The 22,674-nt window shown below is 34.5% G+C and overlaps 1 protein-coding gene and 3 pseudogenes across 14 annotated transcripts in view; 3 read left to right on the top strand and 1 right to left on the bottom strand.

Annotated features, from left to right (window-relative positions):
- Positions 1 to 22,674, top strand: part of LOC110597363 (serpin B6-like) — a 312,873-nt gene that overhangs the window by 17,896 nt on the left and 272,303 nt on the right. The gene's annotated exons all lie outside the window — the stretch shown is intronic.
- On the top strand, positions 1,597 to 6,630 carry LOC144366320 (thyroid receptor-interacting protein 11 pseudogene; annotated as a pseudogene).
- Positions 11,869 to 12,267, top strand: LOC144365820 (centrin-4 pseudogene; annotated as a pseudogene).
- On the bottom strand, positions 14,465 to 17,419 carry LOC144365819 (coiled-coil domain-containing protein 122-like; annotated as a pseudogene).

Here is a 22,674-nt window from a genome sequence, read left to right as displayed (position 1 = left end):
ATTTAATTGCTTTCTTTTGCATGTGTTTATTAGGCTTGTTTTGACATAGGTGGGATATAATTATATATAGGTTTAAACTGTTTTAATCTTACATTAGTTTATTTGTTTGTATATTGGTTTTTGTCCTTAATCCCATTTCTTTAGTTTCTTTCCACCCCAATTCCAAATTTTCATGCTCTCTCTCATCTTTTGTCTTTTAATTTTAGTTAATTTTTTGTAACTCCTTCTTTATGGTCAACATCAGCTACCTATCTCCTGACTCTCTTTTGTTTACTTAACATATTTCAAACATTTCTTGCCTTCCTACCCTATTTTCTCTTTACTTAAGAAACTTTAATTCCATTGACTAATAGAATTAGATAGTTAATGTAATTCTTACCCAATTCCTGTGCTTGTGGTTATTGATAGAATATACGACATAGTAGACACCTGCTGTTTAATTCTGAATTGAGTTCATGATTTTTTATTTTTGGTATCGATGGTACTGATGCTCACCTCAACATTCCTATATAGGTGGCAATTATTGCTATGGATGTCAAAGTGGACAGCAGAAACTGTACATCTGTTACTAACAGTAGTGCTATTCCTGGCTCCCACTTCCTGTAAGAGGGACTAGAAAGTGATTGGGACATTTCAAGTTCTCAGAGTTGAGATCTTGCTGTGGAATAATACTCACAACTAAGCCAAGTAAGTAATAGCAAATCTCACTCCACACATAATAATCTAGCCCCACCTGAGCCTTCACATTACTTCAAGGGCAGAGAATTGGGGAAACAAAACCAAAACCCCCAAACAAAGAAACAAACAAACAAACAAACAAACTAAAACAAGTTCCAAGAAGGAACAATCACAGATGGCACCACAGATTGCACTCTGGGATATCTACTCATAAAGCAAAAAAGATAACTATCCACAAGAGGACTTAAAAGAGGAAGGAGAATCCATCTCAACTGATGCACAAGTCCAACCAAGACCTCTGAAAACATGAGGAAATAGGCCAAGAAATCTCCTCCAAAATTCAGAATCTGCCAACAAAGGATCCCAAAGATATGTAAATAGATGAAATTTCAAAGATTATTAAAAACGACTATTAAAATGTTAAACTAAAAGTATTTCTAAGCAATGAATAAAAAAAGCTAATATTGAAGATAAAAATCACTTCAATAAAGAAACAAAAATATTGAAAAGAAACCAGTCATAACTCCTGGAAATGAAAGATACAAATCATACTTCACAGTAGCTCAACTGTGGAACCAAACTAGATGCCCTTCAATAGATGAATGGATTAAAAAATGTGGCATATATATACAATGGAATATTACTCAGCAATAAAGGAGAATAGAATCATGGCATTTGCAGGTAATAGGATGGAGTTAGAGAAGATAATGCTTAGTGAAGTTAGCCAATCCCAAAAAACCAAATGCCAATGTTTCCTTTGATATAAGGAGGCTGATTCACAGTGGGATAGGGAGAGGGAGCCTGGGAGGAATAGAGGAACTCTAGATTGGCCAGAGGGGTGGGAGGGGAAGGGAGGGGGCATGGGGTTAGAAATGGTGTTGGAATGTGATGATCATTATTATGCAAAGTACATGTATGAAGACATGAATTGGTGTGCAAAAACTTTGTATAGAACCAGATATGGGGAAAATTGTGCTCTAAATGTGTAATAAGAATTGTAATGTATTCCAGTGTCATATATATATATATATATATATAAAATAAAGTTTCATTGGAAAATATCACTAACAGATTAGATGGCATAGAAAACAGAACTTGAGTCCTTGAGGACAGAACTTCAACTTCATGCCTCCAAGACAGGATAAAGGCTGTCACATGGGGGTGTTCTGGTGGCCAGCATGGAGGTGGCAGGAGCAGCCCACAGACCTGGGGGAGTCACTAATTCTGAGGGAGAATTCACCCAACCAGAGGGCTGAAAGTCCAGGGACGGAGCAGAGGCCTCATGAGGGTGACTGAGCCCCTGGCGGCAAGTTCCTGGTGAAAGCCCAGGCCAGGCCTCTGTTTAAGGCAGAGCACCAAGGGTGGCAGGAACCCTGCGCTGCCTGGAATTCTGAATGCTTTTGTCATAATTGACCTTAGCAACACTCCAGGACATTCAGCTGGAAGGTGGATGGCCATAGAGTGGTTTTTGGAGCAGAGCTGAGGGCTCTCTGAAGCTCTAGCAATGTCTTCGTGGTTTAGAGGCCTAGGCTTCGGCTTGGGCCAGTCCTTGGGTCAGGAGGGAGGCAGCTTGGCTTCCCCCACTGGCCAAGTCTCCGGCTGCACCATAGATATGCCTGAGGAGGTCTCCAAAGCTGTGGAAACCGGTTCACTTCGTTGTCGGAGAAAGAAAATTGAAGCCACAGAATCAAGGTGGAGACCCGAGAATACAAGACTTGAAAAGTATTGTACTGATCTGGAAAGAAAGGATGAAGCATTACAGTTTCAAATAAACCTTCAATCTACAAGCTACCAAAATCAGCTGCAACAGAAACAGGTAGAAATCGGCCATTTTCAAGCAAGCCAGATGGCAGTGCAGAAGCAGTTGTTGAGCGTGCAGTCAGCTGCTCATTCATTACCTTCAGGAGTGGGTGGTGTACCAGCAACCAAAGCACCTTGTTCATTTGGTTATGGACTCGGTGAAGTCTGCAAACTACAACATACTATTAAGGTCCTGGAACAAAACCGAAGTCAGGACATGGATCATCACCAACATGAAATGTCCATTTTGCAGAATGCACATCAACAAAAATTGGCGGAGTTAAATCACCAGCATCAACAGGAGTCAAATGACTATGAAAGACGGATTGCAGAACTTGAAAAGCTGTTACACCAAGGTGACTCAAGAGTTATACTAACTGATGAGTCTCATGTCTGGGAGATGCAAAACATGATTCAGGTTCTACAAAGTGAAAAACTAGAGTCCATAAAAAGAATCAGAGAACTTGAGGATACAATAAAAGACATAAAGAAAAAATTATCTTCTGCAGAACACGACAGAGATGTCCTGAAGGGAGAAAAAGAGCATCTCAGTGTTGAAAAGCAACAAATAACTGAAGAGTTTGAAAACTTGAAACTGGAATGCAGTAAATTGCAGCCTTCTGTGATGGAGGAGAGTGATCCTGTGGCAGAAAAGGGAACAATTCCTCCACAGAGTTCATCAGTGGGAGAAGTGTTCAGACTACAACAAGCCCTGTCTGATACTCATAATGAAAGAATGAAACTGAGTAGTTTAAGGCAGGATACCAGTCTTGCTGAAGACAATCTGAAACTTCAAATGCATGTGCAAGTTTTAGAAAAGGAGAAGTCATTATTGAGTCAAGAAAAGGAAGAACTTCAGATATCACTTTGCAAACTTAGCTGGGAATGTGAAGTCCTTAAAAGTAATGCTTCAAATGACATGAATTTAAATGTACAGATACATGAGTTAACACTGAACTTGGAGGCTAAGGAGCAAGAACTGAATGAGAGTATTAATGAAAAGGAAATGCTGATAGCTCAGTTAGAAGAACTGAAAAACGAGCACCAGGAAGATACAAAGCACATGAATTTGATAATAGATAAGCTATCAAAACAGCAAAATGAAGGAGATGGTCTAATCCAGAAGTTGAAACAAGATGTAGAGGATGAAAAAGAGAGAGTTCATCAACTTGAGGAGGATAATATGGACATGACTAAAGAGTTGCATGTACAGAAAGAAAAGTTAACTGAGAGTGCACTGAGCCTCCGTGATTTGCATTTAACCAAGCAGAAGCTTGAAGATAAAGTCAAAGATTTAGTAGGTCAGCTAAGTCAGTCACAGAAAAGTAGTTTAAACATCCAGCAGGAAAACCTGGAACTTAAGGAACATATTAGCCAAAAGGAGGAGGAATTATGTAGAGTTCGGAACAAGTTAAGACATGCTGTTAACGAAGACTCTAACAGAAATTTTAAGGATGACTTGCTTAAAGAAAGGGAAGTCGAAATTACAAACTTGAAGCAAAATCTTGCAGAAGTAGAACAGCTCAATGAAAATTTAAAAAAAGTTGCTTTTGATTTCAAAATGGAAAATGACAAGTTGATTTCAGCATGTGAAGATGTAAGGCATCAGTTGGAAGAATCTATTGCTGGTAACAACCAAATTTCTCTAGAAAAAGACACTATTATGGAGACGCTGAAAAGAGAGAAAGTACAGATAGAAGTAGAACTGTGTCAGGCCAAAAAGAGACTGTTGGAAGAAGCAAACAGTTACAGGCAGACAATTCAGGAACTCTCAGATGTATGTAAGTGGAATACCTCTGCCTTACAGCTGGAACAGGAGCGTGTAGTGCAACTCAGTCAAGAGAAAGACTTTGAAATAGCAGGACTCAAAAAGAATATTGAGCAAATGGCTACTGATCAAAAAGAAACTAAGGAAATGTTGGCATCTCTTTTAGAAGAAGAGAAGCAATTGATGCAACTTCTAAATGAGAAAGAAGTTTCTATTGACCAACTCAAACAAGAAAATTCAGCACTGCAAAAGGATTTAGATAAGTGTTCTCAGGCCTTAAAACAAAATGAAACTTTAAGGCAGACCATAGAGGCAAAAGCCAGAAGTTTCAGCTCCATGAAAGAAGAAAACACTCATCTGCAAGAAGAATTGGAAAGAATTAGGGAACAGCAGAATCGAGTTGTAGCTGTGGCTGAGCCTAAAACCCTTGATAGTATCACAGAACTGGAATCTGAGGTATCTCAACTGAATATCATCAAGAATCATCTGGAAGAGGAAGTTACACATCATCAAAAGGTCATTGAAGATCAAAACCAGAGTCACATGCAACTACTTCATTCACTACAGGAGCAGAAGGAGGAAATGGATAAATTTAAATACCAGTATGAGCAGATGAAGGCTGCACATACTCAACTGTTTTTTCAAAAAGACAAGGAAATTAAGAATTTGCAGAAAACCATTGAACAAATCAAAGCCCAGGGGCATGAAGAGAGACAGGATATTCAAACAGAGAATGCTGATAGTTTTCCAGAAACAAAAGTGAAAAGCCTTAATACAGAAAATCGGAGTGAAAACCATGCCATCTGTAAAGCCCAAATGGAAAATTTTGTGAAAAGAGTCAAAGAACGAATAATTGAGATTAAACTTCAGAATTCAAAGAATATGTCTTTAACCAGACAGATAGACCAGCTGTCGGAAGATGAGGTTGAGAAACTCACTCAAATTATCCAGCAGAAAGACATGGAGAGAAGAGCTCTTCATGCTAGAATGTCTCTAGTTTCATACACCTAGGATGTCCTTGACGTCCACCAGCGACTCCAGACCTGCATTATGGAAAAGAGAACAAGGATTTGCATTTTGAATGGGAAGATCCAAAAGTGACCCCAACATACCTTTGATACCAGCTGAGGAAACTAGGCTTAAAAGTTCTTTTTCAGGACTTTTGGTTCCATTTCTAGAAACAGAATCTCATCCAGCTATTCTACAAAGAAAAATTTCTGATCATACCATGAAACTTTTATACTCACCAGGAAGGAGAAAGCCAGGTGTAAAAGTACCAGGAAGTTGTAAATATGGAACAGAATTCAGCCATTCTTGGCTCCCCATTTGGAAGCTGTGACTCTTATTAACCCCGCTGGACTTGGTTGGACCTGGTGGACCTGGGCATCTTCATTTGAACTGTACACTGTTACCAATACCCCTTGACAACAGCCCTGGAGTTGTACTAAGGGACTTTTGAAGGCAATAGATAATTATCAAGCCAGAGATAATTTAGTACCTTACAGAATTCATAAACTCAAGGTACTTTTTCCTTTTGGAAAAAAAGTCATATATTGATAGAAAAAAGATAAAGAAGAAAACCCTGATATATAGAGCTACCTATTTTTTTTGTTTTTATTTTTGTTTTTGTTTTTTTTTCATGTTACACTTAAAATTATTGTTTGATTGTTTGCTGTAGCACTTTTGGTTTATTAAAATTTGTTCTGATGTTATGAGATAACTGTATGTAGTATTCAATTCTTAAGTACTTTGATTGTGAATCAGAGCAGTATCAGTGAACTTATATAGCTCAACCTCTTTTTTATAATATTTGTTAAATTTAATTATATTAAAATAAAAATGATACATTTAAATGACGGAAAAGAAAAATCCAACCCATATGATAAAGATATATCTCCAAAGTTAGAGTATGATGTAGCAAGAAGTTGTGAATTCTTTATCAAAGAAAACATTGTACAACTACTAAAAGAAAATTACAGTTGGAGGGCCCAAATAAAAAAATTTAGTGGATTAATTCTAAGATTCTTTTAATCAAAATACTATGAACCTATCCATTTAACTACTTTTAATTGTCTAAAAAGTCACTTCAGGTTAAACTCAATTTTCTAGGAGTTAAATATGTTCATAAGGAAAATATTTTCTACACGTTAAGTTTGAGTCAAACCAAAAGACTTATAAATTATAAGAATGTATCATTAAAATATGGACTGTTTATCTAAATGCTTCTCTGGGTTAACAAAAAGAGTATATAAATTTAATCTTTTTTATTTTTGTAAATTAAGATAAAAGATGAATCGAATTTCTAGCTTGAGTTGGGCAAAGTCGGAGAAGAGAGAAAGCAGATTATGTGGCAATTGCTTCTCTGAAACCTGTAGTTTTAGAACCATTAAAGGACATTCTTTATTAAAATTAATTTAATAAACTTTAATATGAAATCAATTTTTAAATATAAATTATATTGTAATTTAAATATAATTTAATTTTTATCACATTTAATTTAAATTTAATTTATTAATTTTATGGTAGTTTTATTACATTTAATCTAAATTTATTTTTTGATGTAGCACTTAAAATTTAATTAGTTTTTTTTGATTTAATAAAATTAATTTATATTAAATTATAACAATTTATATTTAAAAATTTATTAAATGTGATTTAAATTAATTTAATAAAATGTAAAGAAATTAATTTAATTTAAATAAAATTTAACATAAATCAGATTATTTAATATTCATTACATAATTTAATATAAATTTTCATACAGTCAATTTCGAGTGTTCTTAGAGGTTTTGGAAGCCGCAGGTGTCAGAAAGATATTTGCTGTAGGGCCTGCTTTTTTCTCTTGTCCAATTTCACCTAGCCTGGGTTGGAAACTTTTGATTTGTCTTTTTTCTTAATATACAAAAATCAAAAATAGAAGACAAAATACGTGTAGCTATAAATATATATAAGCTTTTGTTTCATTTTTCTTTATCTTTTTAAAAAATCTTCTCTCAGTTTCAACTTTTTCTTTCTTTACACATGATAATCAAAATATACCTAACATAGAATAGAAGGAAAGAGTACTAAAAGCTGTGAGAGAAAAAACCATCAGGTCTCATTTAGGAGGAAGCCACTAAGGCTCACTTCTGGCTTCTGAACTCAGATCCTAAAGAAGAGCAAGGCCCAGAATGAGATAATCAAAGAAAGCTCTTAAAGAAAAAATTTATCAGTTAAGATTTTTAAATTCAGCAAAGCTCTTTCAAAGTTGATGCAGAAAGAAAAGCTTTACCTGACAGGGATAAGCTAAAAGAATTTATGATCACCAAAGTAGCACTACAAAGATACTCAAAAAGAAACTGCACTAAGATGTACCCAAAAAGAACTCCCAAAGCTCCTAAATAGATGATGACCATGAGAAGAGCAACCAAGTAAATGAATATTAAGACAGAATTAAATGTAGAAAACAAACCAAAATATTATAAAACTACACATATCTATAATAACCCTGAATGCATCTGTTCTCAACTCCCCAGTTAAAAGCCACAGATTAATGGATTGGATCAAAAAAAAAAAAAAAAGAAAGATCCAACTAAAGGTAAAAGGTTATAAGTTTCAAATGTCATTTTCTAAATATAGTGAGCAAATTAGAAAGTGAATTCTTTGTATATTACTCTATGAAGGCTTTCAGCAGTACTTCTTTCACTGTCTATTTTTGAAATGTTATGAGATAATCATATGCAGTAATCAATTCTTAAATACTTTGATTGTGAATCAGAGCAGTATCAGTGAACCATACAGCTCAACCTCTTTTTTATAATATTTGTTAAATTTGAAACACAATGTGGGACTACAGCTTAAATGTTCTTGTGTATAGCCATAACAGTGACTGGTACAGTTAGCACACAATCAATTCTTGGAGAAGCATAGAATGACATACATGGAAAAGATGACTAATTTATATTAAGCACCATTGATCCATTCCCTCTTTTAAAGAAAATATTCTGGGACTATGAATAAGTGCAGTTCAATGCAACTTAGGTAACAAAGGTTGGCCTTTCTTTAGCCTCTAGTCCAGAAGTTTTGACTTTGGAAGATCTCAGTAGAATATTAAGACCTATTTTCAGTTTTAGAAATCATTAGATTATTTAATTGGCATTCAATAAATTTCATTTTTAGTGCATAGATTGAATTACCTCCACATCCTTTGTAGTAGTATAAGAAGCATGGTCCTCTCTTTGAAAGCATGCTTCATTTCTTAGTTTTGGTCAGTAACTCGGAAACAGTCTGTTTCAGCAAGTCAGTGTTTCAGAATTGTTTTATATAATGGTTACATGTACCTGTATCTTTGGGAATCCTTCTTGACCCAGAAAGGCATTGCCTTTCTGACCTTTTCCTGCCATATCTCCTAGTGGTATATATCTGTAGAGCCAACTTTGATCAAGATGATATAGGGTTTTGTCTATGTGGTAACCCTTGGAAATGTCTCTATTATTTTTATCACTTACCCCTGTTAGAAAATATTTCCTGTTAGAGAAATCTCAGAGATGGAAGTTCGTTTTGAATCTTTAAGGTTTTTAGGAGTACCCACTAAGACTGCAAGATCCCCTGGGAAGTTTAATACTCAGTAGTGTGCAGATAAACCAGCTTCTCACAGGCCAGTAGGGAGTGTTAACAATGCCAATTTCCTGGGTATAAACATGTCTTCCAAGGCTGATTACTTGCTACCAAAAGTTGAAAGTTTGCTTGTAAAATCCCTGAATATTGAACAATTATCTCTCACAAGCTGGTACAGTTTGGCTCCAGCATGCCACCGGCTTAATTCTTTATCAACCAACTGCCTGAGGAGAATGACAGTTAGCTAAGAGCAAGGATTTTGAGAAACAAGACAATGGAATGTGAATAGGAAGAGAGAGGTGAAAGAAAAGGGAAGGGAGGACTGAGAACACAGACTAGGTGATGTCATGCTGTCTCTGGGAAATGTAGTTGCCTAGAGTTGTACCAGTTGCAGGTGTGCAGGGCTCTTCTTGAACTGGGAGCTTGGTTGGATCAAAGAATTGGAGAGAAGTCTGTCTTCAATGAGATGATGCCCTTGGGTTCATGTGTAGGGGCCTCCTTTCTTATGTCCATTGTATTTCAGAAAAAATAAAACCTGCCACTTGATATTGCATTCTTCCAGAAGTAATGCTTTCATTGATAACAAGATGATCTGAAATTGTCAAATACAACTAAAAGTAAATCAGTAACCACCTCCTTAAGACAAACAAATCAGCAAGTTTATGATTTTAGGGAAACCCTATTTTCATTAACCTTTTGGGCAATTCAAAGAGAATGGCATCCCTATAAACTATGAAAATTGTGGGATTTATAGACTTTTAAACTAAGCTTAAAAATAGACATATCAACTTCCTTTCACTCTCTAGGAAAGGCCTAACCATTGAGAAATTTATTTTCAAAGTATCAGCAGGAATATTTTAGCTCTCTTCTCTCATGCCAAGCTTTAACACCATTATTCTGAATGTTACCATATTCTCAGCACATATTGTTGAGCATTATGATAAATACATAGAAAGGCAATCTTAGACAAATTTATTAAGGCAATTTTTCTTATATAAGGAAAGTAAATTAACTTAGGATTATACCTACTACAAATTGAGGTGTCAAATCCCATGAATAGGTTCATATTCAATGGCTGTATTATTTTTACAATGCGGAACTTATTTGGTGCATTTATGTGTATTGTCAACACATCACAATGACTAAATGCCACAGTCTGGCTGGGCACAATTCAGGAGCCACTTGTCAAAAAGAAATGAACTTTATTTTTAGAACACACACCACACCACACAGCTTCTCAGGAAAATCCTCAGAGCCCAACTGCCACCACCGACTTCCCACAAGCCTTTCCACCTCCCCCACTCCTCCTGCTCTTGAGGCTGATTGGCTGGGTCGTGTGGGCAGAGCCAAAAAATGTCCCCCAATGAGCAGCTCTGTGGTCTGAAAGGGCGGGGAAACAGCCCTATGAGCATCACCGCAGAGGAGCCAATCAGTTGGCAGCTAGAAGTTTGCTGGGGCCCCTTGGGCTGTGGCTCTCAACATCTCCCCCTCTCTGTTTAAACAACAAGCATTTGGCTTAGGGTCCGTGTCTGCCTTAGGTTGTACACTACTACATATGGTCCTTACCCGTTATCGGATGAGCTGACCTCAAGGTGTCTGCATATACCTTACACAGAGGACTTATAACATGTGAAATGTTTTAAGAGTTTTCATCATCAATTTTCTGTTTTTAAACCTAATTCATGTGAGTGAACTTTTTGAGGCTATAGAACAAAAAGAAAAATCTTCTCCTATGGCTGTACCCTACTTCTACATGTGTGTAACGTTGTGCAGCAGTTTAAAATTATTTATAAGCTACAAATTTTGAGGGCTAGCAACATCAATGTTTAAGATTATTGTTCAAATGCAAAAAAAAGTTATATTGATATTCACAAAAAATAAAATGATTTTCACATCACTGTTGTTTTTGATAAATTATTACTAATATTAAGTTTTGACATAAAGATTTCAGGAAGGTAGTGTTTGGTATTGACAATAAGTACTCTCCCCTCCCTACCTCTATGGTGCTACGGATTGAACCCAGGGTTGCACCATGGGAAGCAAGTACACTACCATTGAGTTATATCCCAGCTGAATAATAAATGCTTTTAAAGTTACTATAAATTGTCTGTAATTGTGGTGATAAATGCTGACAACTGCATAGTCATACTATGATATTTTGTCCTGTAGTTCCACTTTTCCTTGTCATTTTCTGAGTTCATAGCTCTTGATATGTTATCAAGTGGTTACTCTGGTGTTCTTGAGCTGGAACACCGAATGATGAAAGCGGGATCTGCTAATTTTTAAACATAGAAAAGATAGGACAGAATGGTTTGTGAGAATTAGGATGATTAGATGATGACATAAGATCTATGGATATGCACATGATTTGCTTGTGTCCCTGTTCCTGTCTTTGTCTTCTAGTTGGAATTGAAAGCAGCCAGAAGATTTTCCTCAAATATGAACTTTTTGTCTGGTTGTTTGAGTTTTCTAGTAAATTATTTAATGTCATGTGACCTCAACACACTTGAAAAAATATTCCAAGTTTTCACCTTTGACTTACAGAGGCAAGATTTATTTATTAAATGTGTTGTTTGTAACAACCTGGTAGATTCTAAGGGTATTAAACTAAAAAAGATTCATAATACAAAATAGTGATTATTTTGATAGGTAATATGTACTTTGAGAGGTGGATTAAATGCATATAATAAAATTTGGGTCTTTTGGCATGTTTGTTTAAAAAAGTGAATAAATTATGTCAAATTTCTGCAAGTGGGGAGGAACTATGATTTCCAAGGTACTGAAGTTTTTCCTAACTTATTCCTTCATTTTTTTCTTATCATGTTGTCCTTTTTTTTTCTTTTTAATTTTGGCTGCTGCTGTGAGTGGAATTGATCTGGGGTGAGGGAGAAGGAGGGATAGAACAATAGTCATGTCTTGAAAATGAAGATTGCAGGTGACCCTAGCAATGTGGGTGTGGAGCAGGTGGTGCAGCAGGAGGGGCGACATGTTCAGAGAAAAGAGCAGCAAAAAATGAATTGAATGAAATGCAGAAGCAAGAAAATAAAGAGGCCTTTGACTTATTTGATGCTGATTGCTCTGAGACCATAGATGTGAAGGAATTTAAGATTGTATCACGGGCCTTAGGATTTGAACCAAAGAAAGAAGTAGCTAAACAAATGATAGCTGAAATGGACAAAGAAGGAATTGGCACCATTAGTTTTGAAAATTGTTTTGCCATTATCAGTGTAAAAAGGAGTGAGAAAGATGTAAAAGAAATATTGAAGGCTTTCAAATTATTTGATCATGATGATACTGGGAGGATAACACTAAGTAATATCAGGAGAGCAGCCAAGGAGCTCAGGGAGAATTCAACAGATGATGAACTGCAGGAAATGCTTGATGAAGCTGATTGTGATGAGGATGGGGAAATAAATGAGGAATAATTTTGGAGAATGATGAAGATGACCGATTTTTAATACTGTTCTGTCTCTGGGAAGTTGTCAACAAATTCACATTTGTTATATGATTCAGTAATGTAAGATCTAAATGGATCCATTTTCAATTTTTAGTTTGTGTATACAGATTGGTCTCTTGATGTTTATCTGTGTGAAAAGTTACATTGTTTCTACCAATATTGTTATATCTGCCATACAAAGAAACAAAACATGACAGCTTCCTTGAGCCATGAATGTAAGAGCAGTGTTAATTCCAATTGCTTTTTTTAAAGTCCAGGTTCCACAGACTTAGATTTTTTTTGAAGTTTATTGCAGTTGGCCCCACATCCAATTGAATTTGGCAAACAAACCATTAGTTTCTCTATTATTGTGTGACTTAAAAAGTTGATTAACATTGTCTTTTTAATTACTTCTTCAAATATGTAAAAAAAAAAAGTAGAACTGGCTGAAATCTAAAAAAAAAAAAAAAAAAGAAAATGAAGATTGCATTGTGTGATTATTTCCACAAGGTGACTTAGTTTGGGATTCCTGGAAGTGGACTCAGACTGAGATTCCTGTGTAAGTGGTTTATTATTAAAGTCTTAAGGATAAAAGGGCAAAGCCAAACTGCAGAATCAGGCAAAATCCTTTTGAGGATAGCAAACCTTCCAAGGGAAGTCTCAGATCAGAGCAATTGGAGGTAAAAGCATGCCTCAATAGGGCTGCTTGGGAAGGAGAAAACTAGATCTGAGAGGATCTGGACAGAACATTAACTGTGTCTACTATGCAATGTTCCAGAGAAAAAGAAGAAATATGAATGGTTAACAAATATATGAAAAAATGTTCAACATCCATAGCAATTAGAGAAATGAAAATCAAATAGGAAAAAAATATCAAAATACACTTTGAAATTCAAAAACAAACAAACAAATACTATGCTGAGATTTCACATCACTCCAAACAGAATGGGAATTATCAATACTACAAGTAACAATAAATGTTAGTGGGAAATGGAAAACAGGCTACACTCATACATTGTTGGTGAGACTCCAATTAGTGCAGCCACTCTGGAAAACAGTACGAAGAGTCCTTAAAAAACTAGGAATGGAACTACTATTTGATCTAGTTAGTCCACTCTTCAACTTTTACCCAAATGTGTTAAAATTAGCAAACTACATTGACCAAGTTACATCAATGTTTATAGCAGTACATTTCACTTACCCAAGCTATGGAAACAACATAGATGCCCTTTAGCATTGAAATTGTGGTATATATACACAATGGAATGTTAATCAGCCATAAAGAACAATTACTTTATGACATTTGCCAGTAAATGGATGGATCTGGAGACTATCATGCTAAGTGAAATAAGCCAATTCCAAAAAACCTAAGGTTGAATGTTCTGATATGTGGATGCTAACCTACAATAATGGGATGGGGAAGAAAGAAGTGCATTGCATTAGATAAAGGGGAATGAAGTGAAGGGAGGGAGAAATGGGAATGGAAAAGACACTGGAATGAATCTGATGTAACTTTCCTATGTACAGATATGGACACACCATAGTGAATCTCATCATCGTGTACATGCACAAGACCAGGATCCTAATTAGAATAGGACATATTCCATGCTTGTCTAAATGTATCAAAATGGATTCTACTGTCATGTGTAACTAAAAAGAACATATAAAAATAAAAAATCAAAACATTTACAATTTGTGGACTTATGACAATTGTGCCTTGATAAAACATGTCAGCGTAAGAAAAGTACTAGGTAATCTCAAATTCCTTTCCAAAATGCTTTTAAGAATGTATACATACACCAATAGTGTTTAAAACTTCAGGTGTTCTACACCTTACCAGGTTCAGCAAAAAATTTAAGAGTTGAGTCTTGTCTTCTCTATTATGGTGTACTTCCGTGGTATCTCTTTATTGAGAACATGTAAGGTAAGGATTTTATCTTTAATACTTCAGATTCTTTTTGTATTGTGTCAGATTAGTCATAATCAAGTGAAAATATGAATCTGCTTAGTTTCCATATTAATGCTGTCATGGTGGAAAGCATTTTTACTATTAAAAGTGTGTTCTTTTCCATATTGGTTCTCCATTCATATAAATAATAACTGACTATAAAAGTCTGCAAGTGATGAGAATTTTGTCTCAGTTTTGGTTTTGCATACTACTTTTTTTTAAACTTGGCTCTTGAGAATTATAAATATGTAATCAGAGAAGGATAATTTCCATTGTTTTTCACCTTTTTTCGAGGAGTATCTGGTGTGTAGAAATTGTCATCTTCTATGACTATAGCCTCTGCTCTCTTGCCATTAAACAGGTATCAAGCTGTTGGTGCAATGAAACCTGAAAGAATTCTAGGCCAAATTTAAATAGTACTATTTCTTTTTCTTGAATATATTCACATATTTAAACAACCTTGAATGAGGGGTCTATCTATCTATTAATAATATGTATTTATCTACTGAATTTTATAATTTTTGGTCCTCTAGCTGTTTTGATAATTGAGAGTAAACTATGGAAACATGAAGATAGCAGATGCTTAAGAAAATAATCTCATAAAACATTGAAATTTCAATAGTTAACACTTACCTCTATTTCTTTTGTTAATTTTTCATGTCTCCTCTTTTATTCTTCAAGAAAACAAGTTTTTTCAATAATAGATTCTTTTATAGTTATAATTTATTCTTTAGCTTTGAAATGTTTTCCTGTATATGTACTAAATGTAAAATACACAAGTCAAAAAATCATTGTCCCTATAAATCTTCAACTTTCAGTATTGCCATATTTTAAGAAAACTGGATAAATTAAATTTTAATTATGATACATAGAACTAGATTAATACTTCTGTAGGTATACTAGATACATAACTGTTATTCAAACAAAGCTACCTTACTTTGAAAACTCAGAAGTGAAAACAAATTAAGAGAAAGGAAAGTGGAATTTATGGTGGCATTTGCCTGGCAATATTGCAAAGTATACTTAATAGCAAAAGAAAAAAAATGGTATTTTAAGTTTATACTTTTTATTGACTATTCTTTGAAGAATAGTAAGAGAAATACAAAGATGCTTAAGGTGCAGTTCTTAATTCAGATTCTTTGCATAACAGCATTAATCATACCAAATTGATTTAAATTGTTCTAGATGCATTAGCATAGAAGCTAGAGCCTCAGCCTTTTTCTGAATTATTCTTTTTGCAACAAATGGATTAATTGTTCACTATGATTTTGTTTGACTATATATTTTTAGAAATCCACAATGTTTTTGTAAATATTTCCTTTATGCATTTGCGCATTTGAGATAGTTGTATAACTTATATACTTATCTATGTTCTTAAAAATTGTGTTCTTAAAAATTCTTAAAAATAGTTTCTGAATGTAGTAAAATAGCATCTTATTAAGTTAATGGTAAATGTACTATTTAATATATATTTAGAATTAGGATAAAAGAAAAAGTTTTTGATTAGTAACAATTCAGACCTGTACTTGTGTCATTTAGTTCCCTCCTGGATTTTGGAGATCTTGCATAAGTTCCACTTTCATTGTCTTTAGTTTTTTAACTAGATATCATTTTTCACAGAGTTTAATTATACATGACCATTGGACTTCTATCTCCCCCAAACTGTCTTTTTGTGCTTTTAATTTTGCATAGTGAATCTTATATTTTATTGAGCGTTCCTCAAAATCTTCTTGGCCTATGTTGCTATCAAACTTAAGCTTCACATTCTCTTTTTATAAGGATTTGAGATTCCAGGCTTCCACATGGAAGTCTGGAATTCGTTATGACAGCATCCTCTTATAAATTTTCCTCTCTGTTTCTTTAGTTTCTGCACAAACAGCTGCTATTTATTTTTCAAGCTCATGAAGTTTATTCTGTAATATACTTCAACATTATCATTATTAATTCATGGTACTCGGCATGAGAGGAAAATTAATTGTTTTGATTCATAATGTATATAGGAAAATCACTTAACATAAAAATATACATTTATCAGGTTCAGAAAAGAACTGATGCATAATAGAAGGAAATATGCAATAATATAACAATTACTTTCTCAGAAAGATCCCAGTTATATATTTCTTAATTTTTAATGGTCACTTAATCCTAAATGTAAAAAAAAAACTGAGAGAATGAATAGGAATTTAAAATTGATTCCTAATATGAAATTCTCTTAAAACCTTCTTTCCTAATAAAATTTTGAAGAAATTTAAAAGATTATATGAAATAAGTTACCTGCAAATGAAATAGAACTTTTTAGTTTCTTTCTATTTCTGATGTTTGTGATTGTTGTTGTTTTGCAAGTTGCTCTACAACTTCAGTTAATGATGATGTATCTTGTTTACCCACAGCTAGACAAAGAATAAAGTACATGAAAAAACTAAATGCAGATATTTTAAGACACTTATGTTTCTTTACTGGAACATGAAAATGTAGGTGTTTTTTATGATTTAAAAGAAAAGTACATTTGGGATTGGTAATCCTCCCTGATTCTAGGAAAAAAAAAATCAGAAGCAATAATTGTAGGGAATTCAAAGTTGCCTACTGCAATGCCATAACTGTTCTTTTATGAACAAGTATAAATATTTTGATTGTCCTAATTTTTTGTTCATCTGGACCACTTGCACATATATTATAATTATAGTGCCAACACAACAACTCAATAGCAATTATAGTTGCTGGATTTTCATCATAGGCCTATATTTTCAGGTTGTTATGCCTTTTCTAAACAATGAGTACATTTCTTCCTGGTGAAATATAACTATCTTCTTTTACTTTAATTCATTATTCCTTCTAACACACTTATCCTTTTGTACTACTTTTTGTTATTCATCTTTTATTAATTATTTATTTTTTAACATTGATTCATTACCTTTTTTTTGATGCTGAGGATTAAACCCATGGGCTTGTGCATGCAAGGCAAGTTTTTTACCAACTGAGCTATATCCCCAGCCCAAAGTTATGCTTTTCTTACCACTTTCATGTCCTCCACTTTTTTTGTTGTTGTTGTTTTTTGTTGTTTTCTATGGTGCTGGGGATTGAACCCAGGGCCTTGTGCATGCGAGGCCAGCACTCTACCAACTGAGCTACATCCCCAGCCTTCATTACCTTTTTTAGGAACTCCTTCACTCTTTCTTTCCTTGTTGCCTGTCATTTCATTGTCTGTAATCTCCTGTTTACCACTGTCTGGCTCACCTTCTTTACTCCTACACAAACATTTATGCTGTTATAAATTGTCAAATATGTAACAGGAATGCAATGACATTTTATCACTGGTACCAGTAATTAAAACACTTCATCACTGGTACCAGTAATTTTTCTATTCACACAATGATTAAGTGAGAGATTTGGGAAGGAAAGTTGAACCCTGTTTGAATCTTGGTTCTTTTAGCTTTTTAGCTGTTATGATCCTCAGTAAGTTTCTTTTTTGATTCACAGTGTCCTCATCTGTACAACCTCATAGGGCTATTGCAATAATTACCACACACACACACACACACACACACACACACACACACACAATTGGTGAGAATTTGTTCAAAGAATGCTGTAACAGTCTCTACCATGAATATAGAATGTGGGGAAATGGCATTCCTGTTCAGCGTTATTTTGGTAGGGTAAGATCTAAGCAGTTGAAAATCATATGTCTAGAAGTAACTGATCTAGAAGTAACTGATAAGATGAAGAAGAACATATTCTTCTCCATTGAAAGATGAAGAGAAAATTGTTTCAACATAACAATGCTGAGTTGGCAGAAGTAAGGGCATTATGGCTTTAGGAAGAAAGATCCCCAAATCTGCCTGACCATTCCTACTCAGAGAAAATGGATCAAGTTTCTATGATATATAAATGGAATCCAATGTGAATAAGTACTTTTGAAACGGAAGTTGCCATCTGCCATTAAACATAAGGATTTTTCTATTCAGATTACTAATCCTTTTTAAAAACTTATTAATTTATACAAAACCTGTGCATCTTCCTATTGTCCTCAAGTAATTACAAGCTTTGCAAGGAAAAAAAAATGTCATAAAGTAAGGCACATGCTAAGAAACATTCAAAATCACTAAATATGTTTCCTAAAGATTATAGATAAAGTACTCAAGTATTAGTCACACATATTTTAAAGGATTAAGACATGATATGTAAATAAAAAGAACAAAAATTAGAGTTAAATTGCTTCCTACCTGAAGAGACTTAAGTCTATCCAGAAATTTCCTAGCATGAAAAAAAAAAAAAAGGCCTGAGAGCTTAACTAGCAGATTGTTATAATCACCCCGGAGAATTTATGACTCTTTCCTGTCTCTTCAGGTCACTTCCTTCAAATTTCACCTCAAACTTACCACTTTCCCAAAGTCTTCCCTGATGCTGTCCCTTTACTCTGTTCATGTCTTTATTCTAAGTCCTTTCCTTAGCACACAGAGCTGTCCCAGATCAGGGCTAACAAATCCAAATCTGATTTTTCTCTCAAATTCTTTAGTGTGCCTTTCATTCTCACAGACAACATCCTTAATTATGCCCACCTAACATGAAAATGCATGCCTTTACACTTTCAGACAGTTCTCTCAATAAGTATTTATATTGTGCTTGCTTTATGCTGGACATTGTTATAAGTGGTTTAGATAAAACCACAACAACAAAAACAGTAAAATCCATATTATACAGTGTTTATTTCGTGCAGTATTCTAAGAACTTTACAAATACTAACTCATTTGGCTCTGTGAGGTAGATATTATTATTATAATTTTCATTTTATAGAAAAATACAATGAGGCACGACTAGACAAGATAGCCAGATAGTTATTGAGATGTGATTTAAATTCAGATATGTGGGTTCCAAAGTTTATGCTTTTAAACTAAACTACCAAGATTATATCTTAAGGGCAGAATTATATCTTTATCCCTCCAGAATCAAATTGAACAACTCTTTTGCAGTCACTTTTTTTTTGTAGTACTGGAAATTGAACTTATAATCTCTGTGCCTACTAAGAACATAACTCCACCACTGAGCAACATCCCCATACATTCCAAGCCCCCAACTTCCTTCTTTCTATTTCCTTCCTACAAACACCTTTTCTTCTTTGAGGAACTATTCCAGTAAAGCACATTGATGGAGCTGCTGCAGCTCCTAGAGACTTCCCCTGGCCTGGCCTCAATATCATAATTTGCTTGACTGAAGAGGGAACCCAGTGAGTTCTTTATGCTCCTCCTTAGTTCTAAGTTGCCTTCCCTTTTCTCCAAATCAGTGTCATTTCTATAATCAAAGACACTGTGATCACTATTCCCATTATACTCTATTTCCCTAGGGCTCATTCTTGATCATGAAGACCCATCCATATTCACTTGGTAAGTCCCTGAATTTGATGTTGTGTTACCTACTCCTCAACCATTTTATAATCCTTCCATTGTGGTTTCTGAAAAATCCTATCTTTCACAGTTTCAGTTAACTTTCCCTCCACTGTTTGCCTTTAACTGAAATCCAAAGATCAAATCAAATCACTACTAATCTGGAGGTAAGGCATTGTTCCTGTTCCCTGTCAGCACTGCCAAACTAGTATCCTTCTCTTCTACTAAAACCTCTGGTTTCTTTGAAGTTCATGCCATCATACTAAGCTTTACCTGTCCCTGTTTTTAAATTGATCTTTAGTTCTCTCCTCCACATATAACTTCTGACTGACTGTTTCTGGATCATTTTCCCCTTTACATTTTTCTGGAGTTTCCACATCTACACAGATGGTAAATCTAATACCCTGGCCTTGAGGTCTTCTTTCATTCATTCTTTCCAGGTACCCACAGGTATAATAGTACCTCATACATTATTTCAAATGCAAACTATGTTTTAATTTTCTAGCTCATTCTATTTAGTATTTTGATTATAAGAGTTGATCAATCACACCAAGACTTCCAATCCATTATACTTCCAATCTATTAATGCCTTTACCTGATCCTTCAGCCCTTCATGTATTCTTACTTCCTCACCTGGCTACGATTCCTCAGCATTCACCCCCAATTCCCCTGGAGCTCTTTCCTTGACCTTCTTCCTGGAAAAATCCAACCAGTTTCTTCACTTATTCTCAAGTAGCTGAATATGTTTCTTTAAAAAAAAACAAGAAACTTCCCACGTCTACTTTCCCTTTTCAGCCAATAGCCTAACCTCTTATTTAACTGAGATAGTAGAAAGTATCAGAGGTCAGTAAATTATTCGTCTACTAGTCTTTCTGAACTTGTACCCATATACTAGCCAATCCTTTTCTTACCATGAATCAAGTGTCCTTACTTGTTACTAAGGCCAATCCTCTGCTCTTGGACTTTCTCATTTTTTAAAAGACATTATTTGAATGTTCTTTCAACATAATTTCCCTCTTTATTTGGCCATATGTGTCATTCTGAATAATTCTGATAAATAACCACCTACCAAAACCACCATCCTTGATTTGATTCTGTAATCCCTGTCAGCTATTCAACCATTTCTTGTTCCCATTTATTAGCAACAATACCTGCTGTTCAATTCCTTTCCCCTCATTCTTCTTGAACCAACTAGAACAAATAGTTGCCACTCTGCTCTTAAAGCTCTTATCTGACCTCCATGTTGTCACATTCAATGGATAACTTAAGTCTCCCTTTTACTTGACCTAATGGCATCATTTAACACATTTGATCTGACCAGCTTCTCTGAAAAACCACACCTGTTTTCTTTTGACAATTCCTTCTCATCTTTCTCACTTGTTGGAATGTTCCAGGGCTCAGTTCTCATCTACTTTTCTCATACACATGTTACTGGATATGCCACCCACCATCCAGTTACAGACTCAGGCCAAATGGCCTACTTGATATCTCCACTTGGAATTTAAAAGGCATTTCAAATTAATATGTTCCAAATTGAATTCTGGTTCCCTTTTCCGTTCAATAACCACCATTAAAGCTGCTCTTTCATGTTTTTTTCTTTCCATTTCAGTAAGTTACAAGTTCATTTTTCTTGTTGTTCAAGCCAAACTTCCAGATTAATTAGCAGAGAGGTCTCTATAAAGGTAGAGACTCCAGGGCAATTCAACCAGACCTGCCCAAGATAGTCATAAAGGACAGCTCATTGTTGTCACTTCATAGGCCCTTTGGGAAATCTTTGAAGATACCCCATAGGTAGGCTGCCCGAGGGTGTTGCTCCAGTTGTCTTACACTAGAGAGAGTCTAGTATCTTGATTCTTTTGTTATCATGCATGCTACATGCAATTTTTTTTAATTGGTTCTATCTTTAAATTCTATTGGAATGTAATCATTCCTTACCCATCCCAAATAACTGCCTTAGCAGTGAAGCCTTTCCTGATAACTCTCTTAAGAACATGACCCTATTCTTTCATCTTCTGTTTCCTTACTTTGTATTGTTACTGGAAAATATTACCACTGACATCTTTTACATTTATATCTTTTCTGTTTACCACTTCTTGGCACAGAATAGATGTCTAACTGTGGTCTATCTGTATTCCAACTTACCCTGTTCTGACAAAATATGGCTTCTACTACACGCTCTGGTCATCACATGGGGGTCAATGTTTCGTCAATACTTTATTATATTGGGTAAAATCTATTAAAACTTCCATCAAATCTTCAATATACTAAAATAGGAGTTGGCAAATTTTTTCTGCAAACAGTAAATATTTTAGTCTTTGTGGACAAGAGTGTCTTTAGGATTGTAGTCTGAAACACGTTATAGTCACTATTGGATGGGTATGAAGTACATTTCACTAAAACTTTGTTTGATAAAAGGATGGAAATATGCTTATGGAAAGTATTTGTTCAGCTTGCCCTTGACTCTGGGTTCTATCTGCAGCACCACAAAAATAAAAACAAAACAATAGAGCTTTCTTTAGAAAAATATGCAAAATGATGAATTTGGCCCACAGGCAATAATTTGTTGACTTTTTGCTAAATTCAAGATTAGCTAATGAAATGAATCTTTCTTGTAAAGGTCAATTGCATCTATGCCATTATCTTTTTTAAAGATAATATATTGGAGCATGTATCCCATCATATTTTTCAACAGTGACATAATGTACAACTTAAAATGTTTGAGTTTATACATTACATTTCGCTATCTTTTATTACTATTATATTTTATTACTGTATATTAAATATGTTTATTAATATATATAATAACTTTGTATTTGCATACTACAAAATATCCTAGAAATAGAAGATTTGCTTTAAGCAAGAATTAGTGCCCTTGAAATATTTTGTCTTTTTCTGTGGTGATTTTTTATCTATATGAGCAAATGGTAATCAGTTTATATTTAAATTATAATATATAATATATTTTAAGGGTTATTTTAGTTTAGTTTATAGTTTTATGAACTAATGATTTAATAAGTTAATGTGTTTTGGTTTCACATACAATTGAAAAAATCAATGTGTCACAAAT

The sequence above is a fragment of the Ictidomys tridecemlineatus genome, chromosome 8, assembly GCF_052094955.1.
Source record: "Ictidomys tridecemlineatus isolate mIctTri1 chromosome 8, mIctTri1.hap1, whole genome shotgun sequence".
Classification (NCBI taxonomy): Eukaryota; Metazoa; Chordata; class Mammalia; order Rodentia; family Sciuridae; genus Ictidomys; species Ictidomys tridecemlineatus.
Note: the sequence above shows the minus strand (reverse complement) of the source record. Positions and strands in the feature narration are given on the sequence as shown.